This window comes from Anomaloglossus baeobatrachus, chromosome 1, assembly GCF_048569485.1.
Source record: "Anomaloglossus baeobatrachus isolate aAnoBae1 chromosome 1, aAnoBae1.hap1, whole genome shotgun sequence".
NCBI lineage: Eukaryota > Metazoa > Chordata > Amphibia > Anura > Aromobatidae > Anomaloglossus > Anomaloglossus baeobatrachus.
The window spans coordinates 825504544-825520257 of record NC_134353.1 but is presented as its reverse complement, the minus strand read 5'-3'; positions in this window follow the sequence as shown (position 1 = coordinate 825520257).

The following is a 15714-nucleotide window of genomic DNA, read 5'->3' as shown; positions in this document are numbered from 1 at the left end:
TGTAGCTGAGAGCTACAGATAGGGCAGAGCGATCGGATTGCTGATCGCTATAGCCCCCTAGGGGGACTAGTAAAATAATAAAAAAAAGTTTTCAAAAAGAAATAAAAAACCAAAAAACCTAAAAGTTCAAATCCACCCCCCTTTCGCCCCATTAGGGTTAAAAAAATAAAAAATATACACATATTTGGTATTGCCGCGTTCAGAAATGCCCGATCTATCAAAATATAAAATCAATAATCTGATCAGTAAACGGCGTAGCGGCAAAAAAAATCCAAACGCCAAAATTACGTTTTTTGTTTGCCGCACGTTTTGCGCAGAATGCAATAACAGGCGATCAAAACGTAGCATCTGCGCAAAGATTGTACCATTAGAAACGTCAGCTCGAGACGCAAAAAATAAGCTGTCACTGAGCCATAGATTCAGAAAAATGAGAACGCTACAGGTTTCGGAAAATGGCGCAAAACGTGCGTCACTTTTATTGGACAAACTTGAGATTTTTTTTTAACCCCTTAGATACAAGTAAACCTATACATGTTTGGTGTCTACAAACTCGCACCGACCTCAGGCATCACAATAACACATCAGTTTTACCATATAGTGAATACGGTGAATAAAACCTCCCAAAAACTATTGTGCGATCACACTTTTTTTGCGTTTTTTCCACACTTGGAATTTTTTTGCTATTTTTCCAGTACACTATATGGTAAAACTTATGATTTCATTTAAAAGTACAACTCGTCCCTCAAAAAACAAGCCCTCGTATGGCAAGATTGACAGAAAAATAAAAATGTTACGGCTCTCGGAAGAAGGGGAGCAAAAAACAAAACCGCAAAAATGGAAAATGCCCGGGAGCTGAAGGGGTTAAACATTAGTTTCTTTATCGTTCCTTTATGGGAGACCCAGACCATGGGTGTATAGCTACTGCCCCCGGAGGACACACAAAGTTACTACACTCAAAACGTGTAGCTCCTCCCTCCCAGTATATACACCCCCTGCTAGCCAGTCCTAGCCAGTTTCATGCTTTGTGTCAGGAGGAATCACCCTTTTTTTGATTTTCATTTTTTTTTAAAGATTTGGAAGAAAAGCGGGTCCACTGGACTCCCGGCATGTCCCTTCACACTCCCCTGGCGGCAGTGCTGTTAAGGTTGATTCAGGGCAAGAGCCCTTCATGCCGCGCTCCTTCACCATCCCATGCTGGGGCTCTGGCTTGAAGTGGGAGCCAACACGGTTCTCACTGCTTTGCAGGAGACCGGCATCCATCCGCAGCCCTTGTGCAGGACCCTGCTGGACGGAGCACTGGACCCCCACCCCACCAGGGACTGGACCCTGCGTCTCTAAGCTAAGTATAGAGACGTTATTCAGAGGTTCCTTCTGCAATGTGGGGCACTTTATTAGGGGGACAGTGTTTGACTTGGATAATGCTGCTTTTACTATGTTTCCTGCCGGTTCCACTGTTTTTTCTGTGTACCGCGCCGATGATGCCTGATTTTCGGCCGCATGTTTAACTCTAGGCCCCGGCTTCAGCCGCGGCCTAGTTTTCGTCTCGTTCCCCTGCATGTCAGTCATGCAGGGGGACGCTGCAGCGCCGCCCAACCGCCGCTCTGCACAGGGGAGGACACTCCTTGTTGAGGAGATGTTTCCCTCCCCCTGTACATTTCTTAGCCCTCCGTTCCCGCTCCTGGGTTAACCCCCGCCCTCCCTCCTCACTCTAGCGCCATTTTCTCAGCGTTCTTAGTACGCTGATCGGCGCTGGCTTGGGGGGGCAAGGGAGTGAATATCTGACTGGGGGTCCAGGTTTGGAACCTGGGGGGGGCACTCACAATAGCGGCCTGACAAGTCACAACCTCTGGTTGTGCACTTTTTATATACTATCAGTGCATTGTGAAGGAGTTAATTCTTTATTATGATACCTCCTCCTCAGCAGCATGTCTCACTAGGAGCAAAGCTCCAAGGCTGTACACTACATGTTCTGCATGTAGGCTCATATTGCCTGAACCGGCACAGACCCTTACTGTAATGGTTCCTAGGTGGTGGTGCCTCAGCCTGGAGTCTCCCCAGGCTGAGCCCCTGTCTTGTGTTTTCTAGACGTTCTAGACAGAGCCCCCCACCTCTGCAGCATGTCTCACAGAGCGAGGCTGCAGGCTGTTTTTTATTATCCACTGCTGGTACTCTCGTACGGCTGTACCGAGCTCATAACCGCTGTGGCCCCTCAGCTTGGAGGCTCATGCATGGTCCCTCCAGCTGCTCCGGCACCCCTGGGGGAATCTCTTTTTCCAGGGGTCGGCTGTCCCGGCACCCGCTGAGCATGCAACCCCCTTCTCAGGGCGTTTTCTGCCTGCTCAGCAAAGCTCACAGACCCCGTCCTCCTGACAGGGAGACGCAGGGTCCTCTGTCCTCCCCGTCCCGCAGCTCCGATACGAGCTGACTCACTGGACGAGGAGGATGTCTCTATCAGGGGCTTGGACGCTGCTGTACGTACTTTGATCCGTCCGTAGATGATGGGGATGCGAATGATTAGATTGCGTCCATTATACTTGTATTGGACCTCCATCCGCCTGTATCAGGGGAGTATTCTCCGCTGGCAATAAGGCATCAGTATACCTTTAACAAGACGAGGAGTGTGTTCTTAACCACTCCAGTTTTCAGCCCGCTGCGTCCAAGCCCGCAGCCTGTCCTGCAGATCCCACAGCGGGGTTCTGCTGCCTGTCTCCCCCTCCCATCAGAGGTGGTCAAGGAGTGTACTCATTCGCCAAGCGTGGCCACTCCGGTGTCCAGACTTTCAGCTCGGATGGTTGTATCAGTGGCTGACGGCACCTCTATAAGGATCCCACGGTACATTGATAGTGTACTGGACCTCAATCCGCCGGAGTTATCTTATCTAGGTGAACACAACGTGTGTTCCTTAACCACTCCAGTTTTCAGGCCCCTGTGACCAGCCCAGGGGCCGCTCTGACAGTCGCTTCCCATGAAGCGTGATTCTGAGGACTGGGTTTCCCCCGTCCACCAATGGTGGTCAAGAGGTGGGCTCATTCACCTCAGGTGGCTCAGCCCGGACCGTTATGTCAGTGGCTGATGGCTCCTCAGAGGAGATGCATTCCCTCACAGGGACTCTATGCCCAAGACGGTTGCCTGACCTCCAGACTTCAGTCTTTCCATCCTCTGCCAAATCTGCCATGCTGGACACCGCACAGCGGTGGTTTTGGCTACTTTCCTCGCTTTCCGCAGGTGTGGCTTCGGCAATGGAAGGCAGATGCCTCTATAGCGGTTCCTTGCTGGGCTTCCCTTTGGTGGGACCAGTCTCTTCGGAACCAACTAGATGAAATTTAGGAAGCTCTCGGCGACGAGAGTTCTTCCTTGCCACAAACCTAAACCAGGGCGGGAATCAGTTGAGGTTTCGGTGGTTTCCGTTCCACCTTCTGATCGTCCTTTAGCTCGGCCTTAGTTCTTAGAACCAAATGGCTTGAAGCTGCGTCTTCAAAAGACCGCAGGAGATGCTACCACTGAGTCAGCTTCCTCCGAGCTATCTGGCCACGCCAACCACCTCCTTGGTCGGTGGCAGGCTCTCTCCACTTGGCGACGTATGGTTCTACCACGTCTCCGTTCAGTGGGGGCGAGTTTATATCTCCCATGGCTACAGGATGGAATTCTGTCCACCCGCCAAACAGATTTTCTCTGTCAACTTCTCCCGGCTCCAAGGCCGCCGCCTTCTCACAGGCCGTGGCATTTCTTGCAGGCCAACGGAGTAATTGTTCCGGTTCCCGACTGGGAACGGTTCTGAGATTTTTGCTTCAATCTATTTCTAGTCCCCGAAGAGTGCGGTGCCTTCCGACCTGGATCTTTAGCTTTTCAAGCATGGTCAGGTGTGGCGTTTTCACATGGAGTCCCGGTCTTGTTCCGTGGGTTTTTCACCGGATCAGTCAAGAACCCAAGGAGATTCCCTAGTAGCCAGCGGCATCAGAGATGCTTTTCTACAGGGGTCAATCGCAGGTTCACACCAGCGTTGACTACGTTTTGCCATCAGAGTGGTCCAATTCGTGGCTCTTCCCTTGCGGTTAGCCACGGCCCTTCGAGTATTCTCATGGGGCTGCTGCGATAGGATCCTGCACCCCTAAGGATTGGCAGTGATCGTTTACCCGGGACGGCCTTCTTCTCAGGGTTTCATCCAGTGCAGACTATTAGCAGAGTACTTCGCTTACTCTCACCACTCTAATCTATTTGGGTGGCTTGTCATTCTGTCCAGGCCCACTCTGACTTCGCATCAGAGGTTTTCAGGGACGCAATTCGAGACTCTGTCGGCGCTTGTGAGGCTGCTCTTAGTCGTTCAGTAGTCCCTCCGCTGGCGGTCGACGTCGTTCTATCAGACACCAAACAGGTGCTGGTCAGACGGTGGCGTCAATGGAAGCGATCCCTTGCCCAGTTTCTCCTGCGTCCTCTGAGACTGGAGGGTTTCCGCTGTACACGCGACCTCCCTCCTTCTCGGAGTGGTGGCTTCGCCACTAACCAGGGGCTCGTTGCAGTGGTGGTAATGGCCACTCTGTCTCAGGGATGCTCCTCCCTGGCCCCGTCCCGGGTGATTCTCACCAGGGTGCTGGTCTTTCCGCCTTGGGAGCAGTATATCTCCACTGTGGAGCGCAGGGCGCTTGGACTTTGTCCGAATCAGCCCTCTGGTTCAATGTGCTGGAAATCAGAGCTGTATTTCTAGCTCTCTAAGCCTTCACCATCTGTTGGCGGCTAGGCACATTCGAGCCCAGTCGGACAACGTGACAGCGTTTTCCTACATCAACTTCCAGGGCGGGACACTCAGCCGCCTGGCAATCTTAGCGGCTTATCATTCTTCAGTGGACAAGGGACTCCTAGTCCACCATATCCGCAGCCCACATCCTAGATGTGAAAACTGCGAGGCAGACTATTTCAGCTGTCCAACCGTGGTCCACAATCCTCAGGTTTTGCGGTAGGCACACTGCTTCATGTCTGATCCCAGCTTCGTCTCTACCTCTTGCCCAGAGTCCTGCGCAAGATCAGTTAAGGGGGCCGTCGGGTCATTCTCATTCTCCAGACTGACCCAGGCAGGCTTGGTACCCTGACCTGCTCCTTCTGTCCGTTGGGTTGCCATGGCATTTTCCGGACCGTTCAGACCTTTTCTCAAAAGGGTCCGTGTTTCCGTCTGAATTCTGGATTCTCAGATTGACGGTGTAGCTCTTGAGTCCCGGATTTTGGCGACTTCTGGTATCCTTCCTGAAGTCATCTCCGCTATGACTCGAGCTTCAAAGTGTCCTTTGACCTTTTTAGCCTTGCCGACCCTCCTGTCTCTTTCACAGTCCGGTTTACAGCTAGGACTTTCCCTCATTAAGGGACAGGTCTCGGCTCTGTCAGTGTTGTGCCAGCGGCGTATCGCCCGGCGGGCTCAGGTGCGTTCCTCATACAGGGCGCATCTCACATCATTCCGCCTTACCGGCGGCCCTTAGAGCCTTGGGACCTTAATTCGGTCCTCACGGCTTCTGGAAACCCCCCTTTGAGCCTCTTAGGGAGGTTTCTTTGTTTAGTATTTCACAGAAAGTGGTCTTTCTAGTGGCCATAACTTCCCTCAAGAGAGTCTCTGTTTTGGCTGCACTCTCTTCGGAGTCCCCCCTTTTTTTGGTTTTTCATCAAGACAAGGTGGTTCTCCGTCCGACTCCGGACTTCTCCCTAAGGTGGTTGCTGCTTCCACCTTAACCGGGGCATTTTCCCTGCCTTCCTTTTGTCCGGCCCCTGTTCATCGCTTTGAACAGGCGTTGCATACTCTGGATCCGGTGCGGGCGCTCCGGATCTATGTGTCTCGCACCGCTGTTCTTAGGCGGTGCACCTCTCTTTTGTGCTGACCACTGGTCAGCGTAAGAGCCTCTCGGCATTTAAGCCGACCCTGGCTCGTTGGTTTAGGTCGGCCATTTCCGATACCTACCAGCGTACTCAAGTGCCTTTCCCGTCGGGGATCAAGGCACACTTGACCAGAGCTGTTGGTGCCTCTTAGGCTTTCAGGCCTAGGCTACGGCTCAGCAGGTCTGTCAGACTGCCACTTGGTTTAGTTTGCATACCTTTTCGTAGCACTACCAAGTGCATGCTCATGCTTCGGCATATGCGAGCTTGGGCAGACGCATCCTTCAGGCGGCTGTCGCCCATTTGTGAAGTTAGGTTCGCCTACTTCTCAGTGTTTCTGTTTCCCACCCATGGACTGCTTTGGAACGTCCCATGGTCTGGGTCTCCCATAAAGGAACGATAAAGAAAAAGAGAATTTCTTCGGCGCTCCATTGGGAGACCCAGCCGATTGGGTGTATAGCACTGCCTCCGGAGGCCACACAAAGCAATTACACTAAAAAGTGTAAGGCCCCTCCCCTTCTGGCTATACACCCCCAGTGGGATCACTGGCTCACCAGTTTTCTGCTTTGTGCGAAGGAGGTCAGACATCCACGCATAGCTCCACTGTTTAGTCAGCAGTAGCTGCTGACTATATCGGATGGAAGAAAAGAGGGCCCATATGGGACCCCCAGCATGCTCCCTTCTTACCCCACTTGTGGTTTGTAAGGTTGAGGTACCTATTGCTGGTACGGAGGCTGGAGCCCACATGCTGTTTTCCTTCCCCATCCCCCTGAGGGGCTCTGAGGAAGTGGGATCTTACCGGCCACCAAGCCCTGAGGCCGGGCTCCATCCACAGACCCATAGAACCTGCTGGATGTGGAGCGGGAGTGCCGTTCAGGGACAAGGCCCTGCAACTTTCAGGTACTCTGTGTCCCCGTATGACAGGCCACGCACATCCCAGACTTGCTGGGTGTGCTAGTGCGCCGGGGACTGTAGCGCTGTGCGCTGGGCTTATAGTCCCCGCAGATTACTGGGGGACTTTATGTGTGTGGATCGCCGCGCCGACCGCCCCTGGAGCGGCGGCGCAGCTGCGACTTGTAGTGCGCCGGGGACGCGCCGACCGCGCTTTTACGGCGGCGGCGCTTCTAACTTTAGTTCCCGGTTTGTTCTGCGGCCTAGCTCCGCTTCGTTAACGCCCCCCACCCTGTCAATCAGGGTAGGGGAGAGACGTTGTTCAATCGGCAGCGCCGAGGGCTGGAGCACGATTTACATGCTCCAGCCCTCTCACTGAGCACAGTAGGACACAGGCTTCGCGCTTTTTCTCTGTGCACGCCCTAGGCCCGCCCCCAGGCTTGCAGCTCCCCAGGACGCCGGCAGCCATTATACACATGCAGTCTGGCTGGAGAACGGACGCAGGCTCTGGGGGACCCAGGCTAGGGATTTCTGGCGACCACACACCCGCGCTAAGCGGGCGGTAAGCAGCACATACGTGCGGCCCCACTAGTGCCACAGTGTTATATTTGTGTACTGTTTTTCGCTGTACCAGATATATTTATATATATATATACTGCACTGTTTGGTCGCTTCTTGGCTGTATACCCTATATTACTCTGGGGAGACAACAACATGTCATCCACAAAACGCAAGGGTGCCAAGGCAAGGGCTGCTTACACTGCTTGTACAGCATGTGGGGCTAATCTACCAGCAGGCTCCAACGACTCTCATTGTGTGCAATGTTCAGTCCCAGTGGCACTTCGTCAGCCAGAGCCTATGGTGGTGGTAGCCCAGGCAGAGTCGCCTGCGAACCCTGCCCCGGTGACGGGGTCAGAATTTGCAGTTTTTGCTGATAAAATGTCTGTGACTATGGCAAAAATCCTGGAAACCTTGCAGTCCAGGCCAGTTGCTCAGACCATGGACACTGCGGTGTCTATGTTCCCCGGTCCCCCTCAGTTGGATCTAATCCGTAATTCAAGGGGGTCCCAGGCATCACAGGCTGAGGGCTCTGACTCCGATGACAGTCCCAGTCCGCCTAAGCGAGCTCGCTGGGAGAGACCCTCCACGTCATCACGCGGATCAGGGTCTCAGCGAGAAGGGTCTCTATATGATGACTCAGAGGTGGGTGATCAGGAGTCTTGTCCTGACGCCGCACTCAATTTGGATACGCCAGATGGTGACGCCATGGTAAATGACCTTATAGCGGCCATCAATAGGCTGTTGGATATTTCTCCCCCAGCCCCTTCTGCAGAGGAGGCAGCTGCACAGCAGGAGAAATTCCATTTCCTGTATCCCAAGCGTAAATTGAGTACTTTTCTGGACCACTCTGACTTCAGAGAATCCATCCAGAAACACAATACTTATCCGGACAAGCGTTTTTCTAAACGCCTTAAGGATACTCGTTATCCTTTTCCCTCTGACGTGGTCAAACGCTGGACCCAGTGTCCAAAAGTGGACCCTCCAATATCCAGGCTTGCAGCTAGATCCATAGTTGCAGTGGAGGATGGGGCTTCTCTTAAAGATGCCAATGACAGACAGATGGACCTTTGGTTGAAATCTGTCTATGAAGCTATCGGCGCGTCGTTTGCTCCAGCATTCGCGGCCGTGTGGGCGCTCCAAGCTATTTCAGCTGGTCTGGCACAGGTGGACTCTCTCATACGTCCAGCAGTGCCGCAAGTGGCGTCCCTAACTACACAAATGTCTGCGTTTGCGACCTACGCTATCAATGCGGTACTGGACTCTACGAGCCGTACCTCAATGGCATCCGCCAACTCTGTAGTTTTGCGCAGAGCCTTGTGGTTAAAAGAATGGAAAGCAGATTCTGCTTCTAAAAAATGTTTAACCAGCTTGCCATTATCTGGAGACAGACTGTTTGGTGAGCAATTGGCGGAAATCATTAAACAGTCCAAAGGTAAGGACTCCTCCTTACCCCAGCCCAGATCAAGCAAACCTCCACAGAGGAAGTTGCAGTCAAAGTTTCGGTCCTTTCGAGGCTCGGGCAAGCCCCAATTCTCCTCGTCCAAAGGGACTCAGAAAGAGCAAAGGAGCTCTGATTCCTGGCGGGCTCACTCACGCCCCAAGAAAGCAACCGGAGGTACCGCTTCCAAGGCGGCTGCCTCATGACTTTCGGCCGCCTCCCTCCGCATCCTCGGTCGGTGGCAGGCTCTCCCGCTTTTGCGACATTTGGCTGCCACAGGTCAAAGACCGGTGGGTAACAGACATTTTGTCTCACGGGTACAGGATAGAGTTCAGTTCTCGTCCTCCGCCTCGGTTCTTCAGAACTTCCCCACATCCCGACCGAGCAGATGCCCTTCTGCAGGCGGTGAATTCTCTAAGAGCAGAAGGAGTGGTGGTCCCTGTTCCTCTTCAGGAACGAGGTCAAGGTTTTTACTCCAATCTCTTTGTGGTGCCAAAAAAGGACGGCTCATTCCGTCCTGTTCTGGACCTAAAACTGCTCAACAAGCATGTGAACGCCAGGCGGTTCCGGATGGAATCCCTCCGCTCAGTCATTGCCTCAATGTCTCAAGGAGATTTCCTAGCATCAATAGACATCAAGGATGCTTATCTCCACGTGCCGATTGCTACAGAGCACCGACGCTTTCTACGCTTCGTGATAGGAGACGACCATCTTCAGTTCGTAGCTCTGCCATTTGGTCTGGCGACAGCCCCACGGGTGTTCACCAAGATCATGGCGGCAGTGGTAGCAGTCTTGCACTCTCAGGGACACTCTGTGATCCCTTACTTGGACGATCTACTGGTCAAGGCACCCTCTCAAGAGGCATGCCAACTCAGCTTGACTGTTGCACTGGAGACTCTCCAGACGTTCGGGTGGATCATCAACTTCTCAAAGTCAAATCTGTCACCGACCCAATCACTAACGTATCTTGGCATGGAGTTTCATACTCTCTCAGCGATAGTGAAGCTTCCGCTGGACAAGCAGCAGTCTCTACAGACTGGGGTGCAGGCTCTCCTTCAAAGTCAGTCGCACTCCTTAAGACGCCTCATGCACTTCCTCGGGAAGATGGTGGCGGCAATGGAGACGGTTCCGTTTGCGCAGTTTCATCTGCGCCCACTTCAATGGGACATTCTCCGCCAATGGGACGGGAAGTCAACATCCCTGGACAGGAAAGTCTCCCTTTCCCAGACGGCCAAGGACTCTCTGCAGTGGTGGCTTCTTCCCACCTCATTATCACAGGGAAGATCCTTCCTACCACCGTCTTGGGCGGTGGTCACGACAGACGCGAGTCTGTCAGGGTGGGGAGCAGTTTTTCTCCACCACAGGGCTCAGGGTACGTGGACTCAGCAGGAGTCCACCCTTCAGATCAATGTTCTGGAAATCAGAGCAGTGTATCTTGCCCTACTAGCCTTCCAGCAGTGGCTGGAAGGGAGGCAGATCCGAATTCAGTCGGACAACTCCACAGCGGTGGCATACATCAACCACCAAGGGGGGACACGCAGTCGGCAAGCCTTCCAGGAAGTCCGGCGGATTCTGATGTGGGTGGAAGCCACGGCCTCCACCATATCCGCAGTTCACATCCCCGGCGTAGAAAACTGGGAAGCAGACTTCCTCAGTCGCCAGGGCATGGACGCAGGGGAATGGTCCCTTCACCCAGACGTGTTTCAGGAAATCTGTCGCCGATGGGGAAGGCCGGACGTCGACCTAATGGCGTCCCGGCACAACAACAAGGTCCCAACCTTCATGGCACGGTCTCGCGATCAAAGAGCGCTGGCGGCAGACGCCCTAGTGCAAGATTGGTCGCAGTTCCGGCTCCCTTATGTGTTTCCACCTCTGGCACTCTTGCCCAGAGTGCTACGCAAGATCAGATCCGATTGCAGCCGCGTCATACTCGTCGCCCCAGACTGGCCGAGGAGGGCGTGGTATCCGGATCTGTGGCAGCTCACGGTCGACCAACCGTGGGCACTACCAGACCGACCAGACTTACTGTCCCAAGGGCCGTTTTTCCATCGGAATTCTGCGGCCCTGAACCTGACTGTGTGGCCATTGAGTCCTGGATCCTAGCGTCTTCAGGATTATCCCAAGGGGTCGTTGCCACCATGAGACAGGCTAGGAAGCCCACGTCCGCTAAGATCTACCACAGAACGTGGAGGATATTCTTATCCTGGTGCTCTGCTCAGGGAGTGTCTCCCTGGCCATTTGCATTGCCTACCTTTCTTTCTTTCCTGCAATCTGGGTTAGAAAAAGGTTTGTCGCTCGGCTCCCTTAAAGGTCAGGTCTCGGCGCTATCCGTCTTTTTTCAGAGGCGTTTGGCACGCCTTCCTAAGGTGCGCACGTTCCTACAGGGGGTTTGCCATATCGTACCCCCGTACAAGCGGCCGTTAGATCCATGGGATCTGAACAGGGTACTAGTTGCCCTCCAGAAGCCGCCCTTCGAGCCTCTCAGGGAGGTTTCGCTTTCTAGACTATCACAGAAAGTGGCTTTTCTGGTAGCGATCACATCTCTTCGGAGAGTGTCTGAGCTGGCAGCGCTGTCATCCAAGGCTCCCTTCCTGGTCTTCCACCAGGACAAGGTAGTGCTGCGCCCCATTCAGGAGTTTCTCCCGAAGGTGGTATCCTCTTTTCATCTTAATCAGGATATCTCTTTGCCTTCGTTTTGTCCTCATGCAGTTCATCAGTATGAGAAGAATTTACATTTGTTAGATCTGGTGAGAGCACTCAGAATCTACATTTCCCGCACGGCGCCCTTGCGCCGTTCAGATGCACTCTTCGTCCTTGTCGCGGGTAAGCGCAAAGGGTCGCAGGCTTCTAAGACCACCCTGGCTCGATGGATCAAAGAACCAATTCTTGAAGCCTACCGTTCTGCTGGGCTTACGGTTCCATCAGGGCTGAAGGCCCATTCTACCAGAGCCGTGGGTGCGTCCTGGGCATTGCGACACCAGGCTACGGCTCAACAAGTGTGCCAGGCAGCTACCTGGTCGAGTCTGCACACTTTCACCAAACATTATCAGGTGCATACCTATGCTTCGGCGGACGCCAGCCTAGGTAGAAGAGTCCTGCAGGCGGCAGTTGCCTCCCTATAGGGGAGGGCTGTCTTGCAGCTCTAACATGAGGTATTCTTTACCCACCCAGGGACAGCTTTTGGACGTCCCAATCGTCTGGGTCTCCCAATGGAGCGCCGAAGAAGAAGGGAATTTTGTTACTTACCGTAAATTCCTTTTCTTCTAGCTCCTATTGGGAGACCCAGCACCCGCCCTGTTGTCCTTCGGGATTTTTGGTTTGTTTGCGGGTACACATGTTGTTCATGTTGAACGGTTTTCAGTTCTCCGATGTTACTCGGAGTGAATTTGTTTAAACCAGTTATTGGCTTTCCTCCTTCTTGCTTTTGCACTAAAACTGGTGAGCCAGTGATCCCACTGGGGGTGTATAGCCAGAAGGGGAGGGGCCTTACACTTTTTAGTGTAATTGCTTTGTGTGGCCTCCGGAGGCAGTGCTATACACCCAATCGGCTGGGTCTCCCAATAGGAGCTAGAAGAAAAGGAATTTACGGTAAGTAACAAAATTCCCTTCTTTGTTTACTTACCGTAAATTCTTTTTCTTATAGTTCCGACATGGGAGACCCAGCTCCCTCCCTGTTGCCTGTTGGCAGGTTTCTTATTCCGTGTGTTATCACCGGCTGTTGTTGTAGACAGAGGTTCCGGTTCTCCGGGTTTAACTCTATCTCTACTTGTGGGTGGATGTCCTCCTTCAGCTTTTGCACTAAACTGGCTAGGACTGGCTAGCAGGGGGTGTATATACTGGGAGGGAGGAGCTACACGTTTTGAGTGTAGTAACTTTGTGTGTCCTCCGGGGGCAGTAGCTATACACCCATGGTCTGGGTCTCCCATGTCGGAACTATAAGAAAAAGAATTTACGGTAAGTAAACAAAATTCTCTTTTTTTTATTAGAATATTGAATGTCTTCTGCTTCAGTTCAGTAGTTTCCAGAAATTGACTTTCTTCCCTTTGTTGTCCGTTGCAGATAAGTTCACGGATTCACCCATCGCCATGAACTCCAAGGTGAACGGGGACCACAATGACAAGGTGCTGATGCGCTGGGACGGAGGAGAAAGCAGCAGCGTCGACTATGACCTGGACTCTGATATGGTAAGTGCTCCATAAGCCGAAACAACCCATCGGGACCCCCGAGTGTCAGAGCTTGGGAGCGGGGGTGGCCCTTGACGAACGGGGCCCCTCCGTGGGTGGCGCGGGGAGCGGGGGTGGCCCTTGACGAACGGGGCCCCTCCGTGGGTGGCGCGGGGAAGGCCCTTGACACAAGGGGCCCCCATGGGTTATTCTCTGCAGCATAAGTAAGTGTTCCATATGCCGAGATAACCCATTGGAACCCCCAAGTGTCAGAGCTTGGGAGCGGGGGTGGCCCTTGACGAACGGGGCCCCTCCGTGGGTGGCGCGGGGAAGGCCCTTGACGCAAGGTGCCCCCATGGGTTATTCTCTGCAGAATAAGTAAGTGCTCCATATGCCGAGATAACCCATTGGGACCCCCAAGTGTCAGAGCTTGGGAGCGGGGGTGGCCCTTGACGAACGGGGCCCCTCCGTGGGTGGCGCGGGGAGCGGGGGTGGCCCTTGACGAACGGGGCCCCTCCGTGGGTGGCGCGGGGAAGGCCCTTGACGCAAGGTGCCCCCATGGGTTATTCTCTGCAGCATAAGTAAGTGCTCCATATGCCGAGATAACCCATTGGGACCCCCAAGTGTCAGAGCTTGGGAGCGGGGGTGGCCCTTGACGAACGGGGCCCCTCCGTGGGTGGCGCGGGGAAGGCCCTTGACGCAAGGTGCCCCCATGGGTTATTCTCTGCAGCATAAGTAAGTGCTCCATATGCCGAGATAAGCCATTGGGACCCCCACGTGTCAGAGCTTGGGAGCGGGGGTGGCCCTTGACGAACGGGGCCCCTCCGTGGGTGGCGCGGGGAAGGCCCTTGACGCAAGGTGCCCCCATGGGTTATTCTCTGCAGCATAAGTAAGTGCTCTATATGCCGAGATAACCCATTGGGACCCCCAAGTGTCAGAGCTTGGGAGCGGGGGTGGCCCTTGACGAACGGGGCCCCTCCGTGGGTGGCGCGGGGAAGGCCCTTGACGCAAGGTGCCCCCATGGGTTATTCTCTGCAGCATAAGTAAGTGCTCCATATGCCGAGATAACCCATTGGGACCCCCAAGTGTCAGAGCTTGGGAGCGGGGGTGGCCCTTGACGAACGGGGCCCCTCCGTGGGTGGCGCGGGGAAGGCCCTTGACGCAAGGTGCCCCCATGGGTTATTCTCTGCAGCATAAGTAAGTGCTCCATATGCCGAGATAACCCATTGGGACCCCCAAGTGTCAGAGCTTGGGAGCGGGGGTGGCCCTTGACGAACGGGGCCCCTCCGTGGGTGGCGCGGGGAGCAGGGGTGGCCCCTGACGCATGGGGCCCCCATGGGTTGTTCTCTGCAGCACAGAGTATTTGAGGAGAGCCATCAGATTCAGTAAATCTGACCCCTGTTCCTTCCTCTCTCGCAGTGTAATGGTTGGAATCCTAACAAGATGTTCAACTTCAATGAGGACAACTACGGGGTGAAGACGACGTGCGACAGCAGCCTGTCCTCATACACGTGAGTAATGATCCTTGTGCCCGGTGTCTTTCGTCACCCTCGGTGAAGCTGCTTTGTTCCTTCATTATGTGGTTGTTTTTTTTTTAACCCCTTCATGACCCTTGACGGATCTATCCGTCATGGAGCGTGTGAGGATAGTCCCCGCCCCCCTGCCGTGGGCAGGTCGCGGCGATCCGCGCACATATCAGCTGTTTTCAACAGCTGACATGTGTGCCTGCATGTTCCGTGTGGAATCGCATTCCACCCGGAACATTTAACCCCTTACGTCTCGCTGCCAAAGTTTGGCAGCGAGATTTATATGCGTGCGGCCATTGCTTTTACTTACTGCCGACCCCACCGGAAGTCACGTGCGTGATCACGTGACTTTCGGTGGTTGCCATGGTAGCACAGGGTCATGTGATGACACCAGTAGCTAACATGAGTCACTTCCTCTCAGTGCCGGCATAATGCCAGCACGGAGAGTAAAGCAGCGTATCTGCAGTTCTCAGCTCTGTAGCTGAGAGCTACAGATAGGGAAGAGCGATAGGATTGCTGATCGCTATAGCCCCCTAGGGGGACTAGTAAAATAATAAAAAAAAGTTTTCAAAAAGAAATAAAAAACCAAAAAACCTAAAAGTTCAAATCACCCCCCTTTCGCCCCATTAGGGTTAAAAAAATAAAAGATATACACATATTTGGTATTGCCGCGTTCAGAAATGCCCGATCTATCAAAATATAAAATCAATTAATCTGATCAGTAAACGGCGTAGCGGCAAAAAAAATCCAAACGCCAAAATTACGTTTTTTGTTTGCCGCAAGTTTTGCGCAGAATGCAATAACAGGCGATCAAAACGTAGCATCTGCGCAAAGATTGTACCATTAGAAACGTCAGCTCGAGACGCAAAAAATAAGCTGTCACTGAGCCATAGATTCAGAAAAATGAGAACGCTACAGGTTTCGGAAAATGGCGCAAAACGTGCGTCACTTTTATTGGACAAACTTGAGATTTTTTTTTAACCCCTTAGATACAAGTAAACCTATACATGTTTGGTGTCTACAAACTCGCACCGACCTCAGGCATCACAATAACACATCAGTTTTACCATAAAGTGAACACGGTGAATAAAACCTCCCAAAAACTATTGTGCGATCACACTTTTTTTGCGGTTTTTCCACACTTGGAATTTTTTTGCTATTTTTCCAGTACACTATATGGTAAAACTTATGGTTTCATTTAAAAGTACAACTCGGTCCGCAAAAAACAAGCCCTCGTATGGCAAGATTGACAGAAAAATAAAAATGTTACGGCTCTCGGAAG